This window comes from Dermacentor albipictus, chromosome 2 (assembly GCF_038994185.2).
Source record: "Dermacentor albipictus isolate Rhodes 1998 colony chromosome 2, USDA_Dalb.pri_finalv2, whole genome shotgun sequence".
Lineage (NCBI taxonomy): Eukaryota > Metazoa > Arthropoda > Arachnida > Ixodida > Ixodidae > Dermacentor > Dermacentor albipictus.
In genome coordinates this window covers 90,942,655-90,953,469 of record NC_091822.1, presented here as the reverse complement: position 1 = coordinate 90,953,469, position 10,815 = coordinate 90,942,655, and the positions used below count along the sequence as shown (strand labels likewise).

The 10,815-nt window shown below is 46.7% G+C and overlaps 1 protein-coding gene across 1 annotated transcript in view; it reads left to right on the top strand.

Moving 5' to 3' along the window:
* The first annotated feature begins 9,588 nt into the window (after window positions 1-9,588).
* LOC135902770 (monocarboxylate transporter 12-like) overlaps window positions 9,589-10,815 on the top strand; it is a 70,223-nt gene continuing 68,996 nt past the window's right edge. The window contains exon 1 of the mRNA XM_070532981.1: window positions 9,589-9,776. The gene's annotated coding sequence lies outside the window, so the exon portion shown is untranslated. The remainder of the gene's footprint in view (window positions 9,777-10,815) is intronic.

Sequence of the window (10,815 nt, the reverse complement as noted above, 5' to 3'; positions counted from 1 at the left end):
CTCAAAAGGATACACTTCCTGTCATGAATTACCAGGTTAAGAAAACCCATTCATTTTGCACGTATATGCGTACAGACCATAACAGCTAAAGAAAAGTGACATTCATCGTTTTCTACACTTGTGTGCCGATTATATGTTGCAATTATGAAGCTTTCTAAACGTCTCAGCGCCACGTGTGCTATGCACATGTATGCGTTTTCTACCGCTAATTGTCAACGGGACAGCCTCTGAAGGTCGCGTTACTTGAGCAGAGACAGTCGAGCGTCGAGCTGCAGCGCATTCTTAGCCCGTAAAGGCTTGATGCAGCCCGTAGCGGGCGCAGCACGTTAGAAAAAGATCAGGTAGGCTGTACTGGGGATGCAGCCGCAATTTGATACATGAAATGTTGTACACTCACCGCTGAGGATATGCGGGCACCAGGATAGGGAAATGACTTAAGCCCCCTATAATATCCTACACAAATTCTTAGAATTCTCTACTAATGCATAAGCATTCTGTAGCTCTGCTGTTACTGCGCTTTTGTTTACATATGTTGCCAGCTTATGCATCTGCACCCGTCGCTTTTTCCAGAGCCAAGGAATGCTTACGCATTAGTAGACCATTCCTAGAATTTTTGTTGCTTTTTTTTCATCAAGCGTCGCGATGTAACGTCATTTACGATGCGCTTCTGAACGCCTGCTTTCCGCCTCTTGCTGTTGATTATCTCCTAGTTCCTGTCGCTGTTCTCGTTGTTCTTTCTGCCACCTACGCTATTCCCATTGTCATTCAGGGTTCCTACGCCGCTTCAGTGCTTCACCAAGCTTAGGTTTCTTTGGTTTCATTGCAAGAACTCGTCTCGGTACATCGGACACTTTCAAGGCAATCGTATAAATTCAGCCTAACCACTGCCACAACGCATTTTAGAGCACAGCTCTTAGGTTCGTAGGCTGAGCGTCGCCGTCCCTCAGCGTAACCGCGCGAACGCACTCGTGCCACTGATCGTGGGTTCGTCATCGTCTTGTTCCACAGCTCGCTACGATGCTGCTCATCATGCTAGCGCCACCATGTTGTGCCCTCTGCGAACGCGCTGTCGGCAGTGGCCCACTGCCAGTCGGTGCGGTGATTTCGGTTACAGATTCTTTGCCTCAGTATATCGCAAAATTAAACCACGTGTACAGATGCGCTCAAGTTTCACATCAGGGACTACCATAGTCATCGGACATGATCTTTTACCAAATGAAATCTACAAATAAGTGGTTCTCATCATCTATACTTCTTTATTGCATTAACTATCTACGTCCTGGCAACCACCACTTGGCCAATAAAAAAAATCAAATCTAAAGCTTTAAGTCATCTACACTTAAACTATTATGATGACTGAATGTCTTAATTTGACCAATTACGCACTTACTTCACAGTTACCAGGCGTTACGGGCCAGACACGGTTTCGCCGGGGTGCTCACCAAAGAATGCTTAAGCATTAATAAACTAGTGACATTCCATCACGCATTACAAAGCTTACCCACTTGCACCTAGTGGGGGTGCTAGTCTGTCTTGCAGTCCGGCTCGCTGCCTATTATTAGCGGGCCCGCCATGGTCATAGGTCCTTAGTGGGATTTGGCATCCTTCTGTCTTGTTTCCCGCGTCAATTCACGTAATTTGTGGGCCAACCGTAGGTGTTGAACGCGAGGGTGCCATAGCTAAGAAACGGTGAAGTTTCGACGAGGATGTGGACTTGGTGAACCTTACAACTCTTGATGGGCACCGGTTTGAGTTTGATTATTGCAGCTCAGACACAGGGAGCTCTCTAAAGTCCGACAGCTCGCACTCGGATCTTCTGAGTTAAGCATCTTTTAAGGCTAAGTAGAAGGTTCAGTTTGGCTCTGATTGTGTCATGCGTAGTGTACCAGTGGCGCCGTCTGTGAGCGTGAGCGTGCACGAGCGAATAATGGGCTCGCTCCTCTACGCAACGACACTACAGTAAAACGTGTGAGTAGTGCAGTTGCAAAGATATAAACAAAATTATTTTACTTTTTTTATTTCTTTACATACAGGTTCAGCAAGCATATCAAGGCTTGCTAAACCTCAACACTTCCTCAACTGCTCGTGCAATGTAATTGCTTTTGATGTAAAGGTGTCCGTGCACTTTTTTTCTTTTATTGCGATGAAGGCTTGCCCTTAAGGCATAATTCATGGAGCGTATATGTGTATTATATGTGTGCTGTGAGACCTGTGTTGTGTATGAATTGAAGCAGTGTTTTGTGAAATCTGTTGTCATGTATCCAGCGGTTATAGCTGGTTGTCACACTGTAGCGGAGGCTGGCTTGCAGTAGGAGACGTGAGCGTTCCGATTCTAAACCCGTGCATGTCCATATTAGGTGGTATGCATCTGATTCCACCACAGGAACGGAGCAGTATGGACACGTAGCACCCAGTGGTGAATGCGACCAGTTTCACCTTGAGACAACAGCCGGTGTAAGGGCCACCCCGGCCCGAAGCCGCCTAACTTCCTCCGCCCTAGTAAGGTGAAGGGGGAGGGAGCAGACACACGGTGGGATAAGAGCGCGTGTGTCCTGCGGGAGAACATTTTTACGGGCTCACAGCGAGTTACGGGGTTGGGATGGGAGGAGAATAGGTGGAGGATCAGGATTAGGAGGGCAGTGTGCCTGCTGGTCAGCATCAATGTTGTGAGCGTTCGCTGAATGGCCTTGAATCCAGTGTACCTTGACGCAAGTAGCTGTCTTACTATTCATAGTGTGTATTCTCTCGCAGATTTCCATCGCCTTATCAACCTTCTTGAGTTCCTGAATAGCCGCTAAAGAATCCGTGAAGGTATCTAGTTGCTTGATGGTAGGCAGCTTAGATGTCGCATCTTGCACAGCGTCGTAGATGGCTTGAAGTTCCATTACTAGAGCGCTGGCTTCCGTAGATAAATAGCGCTGGTGGCCGCTGATGAAATTATGCGTAGTACTCAGGAATGATGTCCTTCCATTGTCTTGGAGAATGGCAGCATCCGTATAGACTTTGCAGGTGTTAACGCATGATGCATCGACGATGTTGTGTTCGTCAATAGTACCTGTTGTATCGCTGCGTCGTAACTTCGTCGGCTTATTAGTTGTGATGCTGGTGAATTCCCAGGGAGGCATTGGATAGGGCTGATTGTCACCGAGAGCCGCGGTGAAAATGAGCATGCAACGCAGCGACAGCCGGAATAAGTTGCTTTTTTATTTCACGTGCTTTTTCACGTTGCAAAATTAGCTCTGCCATTGTGTTGAGCTGGGCATGTTCCTGTAAGGTTGGTATCGGAGTGATGCGGGGCAGTGCTGTGATTGTGCGCATAGCATCGCGATTAATCGTCTCCAACTGTGCCAGCTGTGCCAAAGTCAGCCGTTGAAATTGTGCTTGATATAAAATTCGTGGCTGCAAGACTGCACGCACCAACCGTCGAGCTACGTCAGTACGAGCTCCAGCTGCTTTTGCTGCAATGCGACGAATAAGGTGAAGTGTTTTTGTCGAACTCTGTCTGGTTTTACGGAGACAGTGTGCACCACTGCCGGATTGGTGAATATCGAGACCCAGTATGCGGACCTCAGAAGCCTTAGGGATTGTCACTGTGCCGAGTCTAAATGTAAAGGGTTGCTGCGTGATTCTTGTGCGTCCTATCTTGTTGGCCACCACAACATAGCTTGATTTTTGGGCGGAAATGTCCAATGCTGCTTTCCGAGAGTAGTTGTTCAGCACATCAAGGGCTTCTTGAAGCTGTTGAGTTTGTCTAGATATATCTTTATGCACGGACCACAAAGTGACGTCATCCGCATAGATTAAGAACCTCACATCTGGAATCCGATGTAGTTGCCAGGCTAGAAGTATTAGAACAACGTTGAAGAGAAGAGGAGCCAGAACCGAACCTTGTGGGACTCCTCTGTTCGATGTGAAGCATCCTTCTTGCCTTCCATCTACTCTAATCGCAAATGTGCGATTCTGAACGAATGAGTAGATGAATCTTATCACCCGCGGTGGAAGTCCCAGGTCGATGAGGTTGGCTATAATGATTTCATGGTCTATATTGTGAGAAGCTTTCGTTATGTCTGTTGCTACTACCGTGCGCACAGCGTGACTGTGTGGAGAAACCTGTAAAACATCGTCTGATAAGATAGAAAGTCCGTCTTCAGTTCCCAAGTAAAAACGGAATCCAATTTGAGCAGGGTGATATTTACCGTGGCGTTCAAGTCACCAGGAAACTCGTGTGGCCAGCATCTTTTCAGCGAGTTTGCAGACAGTTGAGGTTAGTGAAATTGGGCTTAAAGACTGCAGGCTATTTGGAGACTCGGGCGAACATGGTTCTGTGTCTCTCGTCCTATTTGTGTCTCGTCCTGTTGAATGCCGAGATGATGTGTTGCAAATTAACAGAATATTCTTTCTGTGTCGTGCCATTTCCTGCTGGCTTTTCTGCAATAACCTTGAAAACTACGTTAGCCTTTCGCAATCAATTATTAACGTCGTCGACTAGTAGATCTGGTTGCTTTGTCTATTGTACCTCAATGCTTTTAAACCGGGCGTGTGGTTTCTGTAAGACTTCGTTCATGTTGGTAACGCCTATGCGCAAGATGTCTACAAAATCAAGCCGCTATTTTATTTCCGACAGTCGCCATTTGAGATCTGTGAGAGTCGTCCGAAGCTCTTTCAACTTAATTGACGTTTTTTTCTGAAATTTATCAAGCGACATTCTTATATTTTTGCTAAAACGAGTACTTCTTCCGCGTTGTCTGGGACTGGGTTTGTTTCCGCTTCGCCAGCTTAAATCGGTATCTGCGCGACGCACAACAAAACCGTGAGAAGACGGCATCCTAATCTCCAACAACCAGAAAGCGCTCTTGAATGGAGCCATACGAAGACCTTATGCTTGATGTGATTGTAGCGTACGACGAAAAGTCGTATGCGTGCGATATGCACATATTCATCACTGGAACAAGTTGCCCAAAGAAATTGCTTCTATACATGATCATGACTCGTTTGTAAGCCATTTGAAGCGTAGTTTAAGTACGCATGTCACGAAAACACAGTATTTTATGCTTTTGACCAATTGTAAGTGCATTTACGTGCTTTGTACCAAGTTTTTTTTTTCATCTTGTATGCGTTTCTTTCTTTTTCTTTCTTTACTTTTTGTCGTGTTCGGTAACCTGTATTACGGTGTTCTATATTGCTTTTCCACTCCAATTGTGTTTTAAATATCTTGTTATCCCCCCTCCCCCCCCCCATGTAATGCCAGCAAGGGCATTTAGGGTATCTGAATAAAAAAAATGTCTGTTTCCATTGCGAGCGAGCAATAGTACACAGTTGGGATTTGCAGCGAATAACAATGGGTTTCGCGGTCAAATGGGTTGAACACAATTACGTACACAGGGTAAACATCGGCCGTTAACATCGAGTACTCGGCCGTAAATTTTTTGCTAGCAAGTTTTGCAGTTGCTACCTAGCGCCTTTTTTCGTAATTTCAAGCGGTGTTGATTGCATTTTGCAATCAACAAATCTCAAAGAGCTAAGACCGTTTATAAGTTCACATAAAGGTAGACAACGCATCAAGCTAAAATTGTCGATTAGTTGGTAGTGTGCCTGCAAAAAGCTTCGCTAGTATCTTGTATAGCCATGTATGAAAAATAGAATAATAAAATATCTTACATTCATTCCGCAATATTCGCTGTATTCACTGCGAATTTTGTGCGGATTGTCATGTATAGTTGCGTTTAACATGAGCTACAACACGGCGCCCGCGTTCGAAGGGGTTTCAAGACTGCACGGCGTCGCCGTAATACGACAAATTGGAGAACTAAACACCGCTCCACGTTCAAGTTGCTGGTACTCATTAAACCAATTTTTCATATGCGGGCACCACCCAGCAGCCTTGGGGTCCCTTCGATCCCGGGCGCCATGTTGCAGCTTACATTCAACGCATGTCTACCGAATGGCACGAACGTATTTGCTCTTACTTTATTCCCATTTATTATAACTTCTAGGCGTTCGTCACTAGGAGGGTCAATTAACGCGTAGCCAATCAATGGCCGACGGTAGCCATGCTGCAATCAAAGCCTACCGTGCGTCAAGAGATCTGCCGCATGACTATGGTGTTGCTTCTACACCTTGTCACACGTGCGTTTAGCTTATAACAAACGCATAGAATCTAAAATGACGTCAATATATTTTGAAATCTCCTCTGCACGTGCGTTGAGCAATTTGTTTATGCGTAGCATCCTTAAGGCAAATGTTTTTCGACACTGTATGACGTCCGCATTCTGTAGAATGTTTTCTCACTCTCTATCTTCCTGAGTTTAAACAGGCCAACTATATAGACCAGATGGCGAATTGAGAAAGCTTCTCTTTCGGAAATCATCTTTGCCACTGGCTGGCGACCTTCGTCAATGATATGTCAAGCATCTGCATTGGCTGGAATGTTCCCTTGGGAACAATGTTAGCACCCCGCCGGGGTCACTTATTAGCTATAGTGCTGAGCTGCTAGGTACGAGGTTGCGGGGTCGAATCACGGCCACGGCGGCCGCATTTTGATGAGGGCGCAATGCGAAGACACCCGTCTGCTTAGACTTATGTGCTTGTTAAAGAACCACAGGTGGTCTAAATTTCTGGAGTCCCCCCACTACGGCGTGCCTCATAATCAGATCCTGATTTTGGCTCATAAAACCCCACAAGTGTTTTTTTACATTTCTAGTTTGTGATATTTTTGCGAATACAGGCCAATAATTGGCGCCGATACTATAGCGACCGTCTTTTGCAGGGCACTGCTGGTACTGGTGGAAAGAAGGAAAGGACAACCGCAATAACGCCCAGTCTGTTCTTACTGCGCCCTGAACGCGAGTTATCGCCTAACAAGACTTTCTATGCTTGCTCGTCACCGAACGTGCAGCTGGCTTAGTGCAGCACAATGCGCGCTGCATCTACAGCTGGCGACGGGGGTGAATATTACGTGTGCAAGAGCAAACAGTTCGCGTATAATATACGAGGTGTTTTTTTTTTGTTTTTCAAATGACAGAAACATATTCAGTACAAGCTATGCCATCAATGCAGCTTTTTGCGCACAATACGAGGGCAGAGAAGCGGCACGGACACACGAGAGAAGGCTTACAACAGTGTGTGCAAAACGCTGCATCCATGTCCTATCAACATGCCAAAATAGTCAACTTAACGAGCCTATGCCAAGTTGCAGAATTTCACTTCACATTCTTCATTGGAGGAAGAATTTGAAATTTCTATAACGAGGAATCGCAATGCTTAATTTATCGGTTCAGAAGACTTCTTTATCTGACCTTAACATAAATTGCTTAAGAGCGGCGATTGCAATGCACTATTTGGAGCCAATCACTTGACGAAGCACTTTTACGAGTGCGAATAAGAAAATCTTTGCCTCTTTTTTCCATTAGCCGAAATAAGGAACATACACGTAATTATGAATATACGTACTATTCTACGTACCTTGCACTATTTTCCCACACGCTTCCTACACCGGTTCAGACATCTGTCACATCGCAGCATTAATTTGGCATTTCCCTGTGGTAGAATTCACCCGGCTGAATGAGGAACCATCGTCGGTGTGCTGTCTTGGCTTCATCGTTGCACGCGAATCGCTGTCTTGTCAGGAGCTTCTTCAGCAGACCGAAAACCTGGAAATGACTAGGTGGGATGCCCGCATTTTATGGTGGGTGGTCCAGACTCTCCCAGTGAAATGGCCGGAGTTTGTCGGCGGTTCTGGCTTCCACATGTGGCCTCGCATTGTCGTCGAGGACAACCGCGTTGTTGGCATCAAGAAACTCCAGGCGGTTTCCCCTGATGGCAGCCAGCAGACATGGCTGTGTGGAACGATAACTGTCGGCATTGATGGTTTCCCCTTGTGGCATGAAATGTAGTAGGAACAGTCCTCGGTGATCTCAGAAGACGATTAACATCATTTTCCCAACAAAGGGCGCGGAAGGGATTTTTTTTCTTGGAGGCAAACGCGGATGTTTCGACACCATGCTCTGCTGTTTCGATTCCCGCGTGAAATGCACAGTCCACGTTTCCTGGCCAGTAACAATGCGGTCCAGGAAAATTTCACCCTCCTCGGCATATTGCAGATGTTTCAGCGAAGCAATCATTTTCCAGCCTTTCATCATGTCATCCAACAGCTTAGGCACCCATCGTTATGAAACCTTCCAGTACCCTAAGCATCTGTGAACGATGTCGTATACACTCTCATACGCAATGCGGAGTTTCCAGAAAATGTCCTTGAGGTGCACCACGCCGATCCGCTTTCACCATTGCATCTAAGCATGAAATGTTGTCGTCAGTCAGGGACGCTCGCGGCCTCCCAGAACGCTCATTGTCATGCAAGTCTGCACGGCCTTTTGTGAAACTCACAACACCACCACCTTACACTTCTCAAAGCGTGACACCTTTCCCCGTACGTTGGCTGCAATTCTCCGTGTATTTCGATGAGCGTTCGCCCATTGCACCATAGAAAACGAATCACTCTTCGTTGCTTGTATGCCGTGGACGTGTGAAGCACAACCGCCATCTTCAACTGGCAGCAGCGCCTTGCCGCGGAGCTACACGCAGATAGAACCGGGCCGGTCAAAAAAAGATGCACCACTGGGAATGGATATGTTGACTACAAATTTACAGCCGCAATTCGCCTGCGAAATACCACAAATACTTTCTAATTCGCCTTCGTAAATCGGTTACTGTATAGGATTGCACCACCTAATTTCGACAGTCGCATGTTGCTCTACTTCAGCAGATATTTATTAAGCTGCCCACTGCTGTAGCTTTATTCGAGTGCCTGTTGATGAAAGGCGGCATATTACTGAATGATGGCTAGAGTTATACAGCTTGTGCGCCAGGTAAAAAATAATGCGCTAGCACACAATATCATCTGGAATATTATCGTATTGAACCCACACATTTACAGTGCTTCCTCACGCTGGTAAACTTCTGATTTCACATCAAAATGCCAGTTAGTCCTGATAAGCACGTCACGGCTACCACAACAGTCATACGTCACCGATAATTATTGGAATGAATATCCAGTGTCTATTTAATTGAATATGCTTTCAATCAGCATTAATTTTCACTGTTATAGTGAAAACACATCGGCAGGGACATGCTAGGCATATGTCCTTCAATAACGAGAACCAATTAATGAAGACAGCGGAGGTGAATCCCGAGGGGAGGTAAGGGGTAGCGCTAGTGTGAAACACAATTCAGTTCTCGTGAAGAGGGCAAATGAGTCAGAAATAGCTAGCTTTTTGGTTCGAAGCCGGCAGGCTGGGCTCCGCCATGCCGAGGAAACGACGTAGTTCCATTTTACATCTGATTCAGGGGAAAATGTGAGAGACCTAGTGATAAACCCCAGCTCCTGTCATTTAAAGATGAATAAGATATGCGTCGTCACTATTCTTCACTGCGGGCTCATTCTTCATGAACACACTTTTCGCCTGCGACTGCCGCCTGCGACATGCACATGTTTTTAAACTCCGAATGAATGCTGCAAAACAACTCGACAGAAAGACATGTGGGGTCGCTCGAATCGTCTGCAACACACCAAATTCTTTGAGTCTGCGCGACGGCGGCTCTCTTCTGCTCCAAGTGGCGTCGGCGCCGCACACGCTCGTCGTAGCTGCCGCGTGCTCTTTCACTCGAGCGCAGTGCTCATCTGTCACAACTGTCCTCATTGCGACGCACTTCAACCACGGCAGATTGGATGGTCGCTTTGCCCTTCTGCTAAACATCGGCGTAGGAAATTTTGCAAAAAGGTATGTCCACAACGTTTACCCCGCAAAATGCTCTGTTCGCTTATATTTTCTCAGAAAGCTTGCTCCCATTGCAGAGAAATGCTCACGCGTGGTGTATCCTGTTTGACGCACATGGATAAGTATTTGATGATTTGATTGACTGATTTATTCACTGATTGTTCACTGGTTTTCCGTTCCAATCTAAAAGCTGCTCTATGGTAGCGTCGTTTAACCTAGGACTCCATATGCAGTATGATCACTTGAGGTTCTGTAACATACGTCTAGCTTTCAATCGCATTGTACGTTCATGATGAGTCCGGCAATATTTAGCCAAACGGAATGCCATCAACCTCCTCATATGACATTTCTAGATCAATAAAAGACATTGTATTGAGTTGAGATATCAGTACTCGAAGCGGGAGGGGGAGTGTGTAGTTAAATTACGAAGAAAGCCTACAGGAATATACTCGTATTAAACAATACCTGCTGAAATTCCGTACCTGCTTTAATTATTCACACAACAAAGCCAAAAATGATGATTAACAACCATGGATTCTGCGTGGGAACGGCGAAGTAGCGCAGCCCACACCAGGAGGCTCAGGAGTATCCCACCTCGCCTCCCGCCACTGCTCGTGCGTCCGTCGCCAATCGTTTTCGGGCTCAGCTGGCTCCTATGTCGCTCATTGTGCCGGCGCTCCCATACTGCTCCTCTCTGTGCCTAGAGGATGATGGCGCTGGCCCACGGTGGCCTTCAGCGACGGCGCGGCACCGCCAGTGGTGGGCCGAACTTGTAGACTGCTGTACCAAACGAGGATCGGCGGAGCAGGGAATGTCCGAGTCGCCAAGGTCGTCCAGGAACCCGAAGGCCATAGAGTTGGCTCGATTTCCCGAGGCACGCCTCTCGAAGAAGCGGTAGACCTGGTCGTCCAGCCTGCGAGTTGCCGAGGTCTTCCACGAACCCGAAGGTCCTATACTATTGCTGCACACACACCTGGTCTGAGCTGCCTCCTTGATCTCGTTCTGATGAGTGCACGCTGGAGGTACCGCTACACGCTCAATG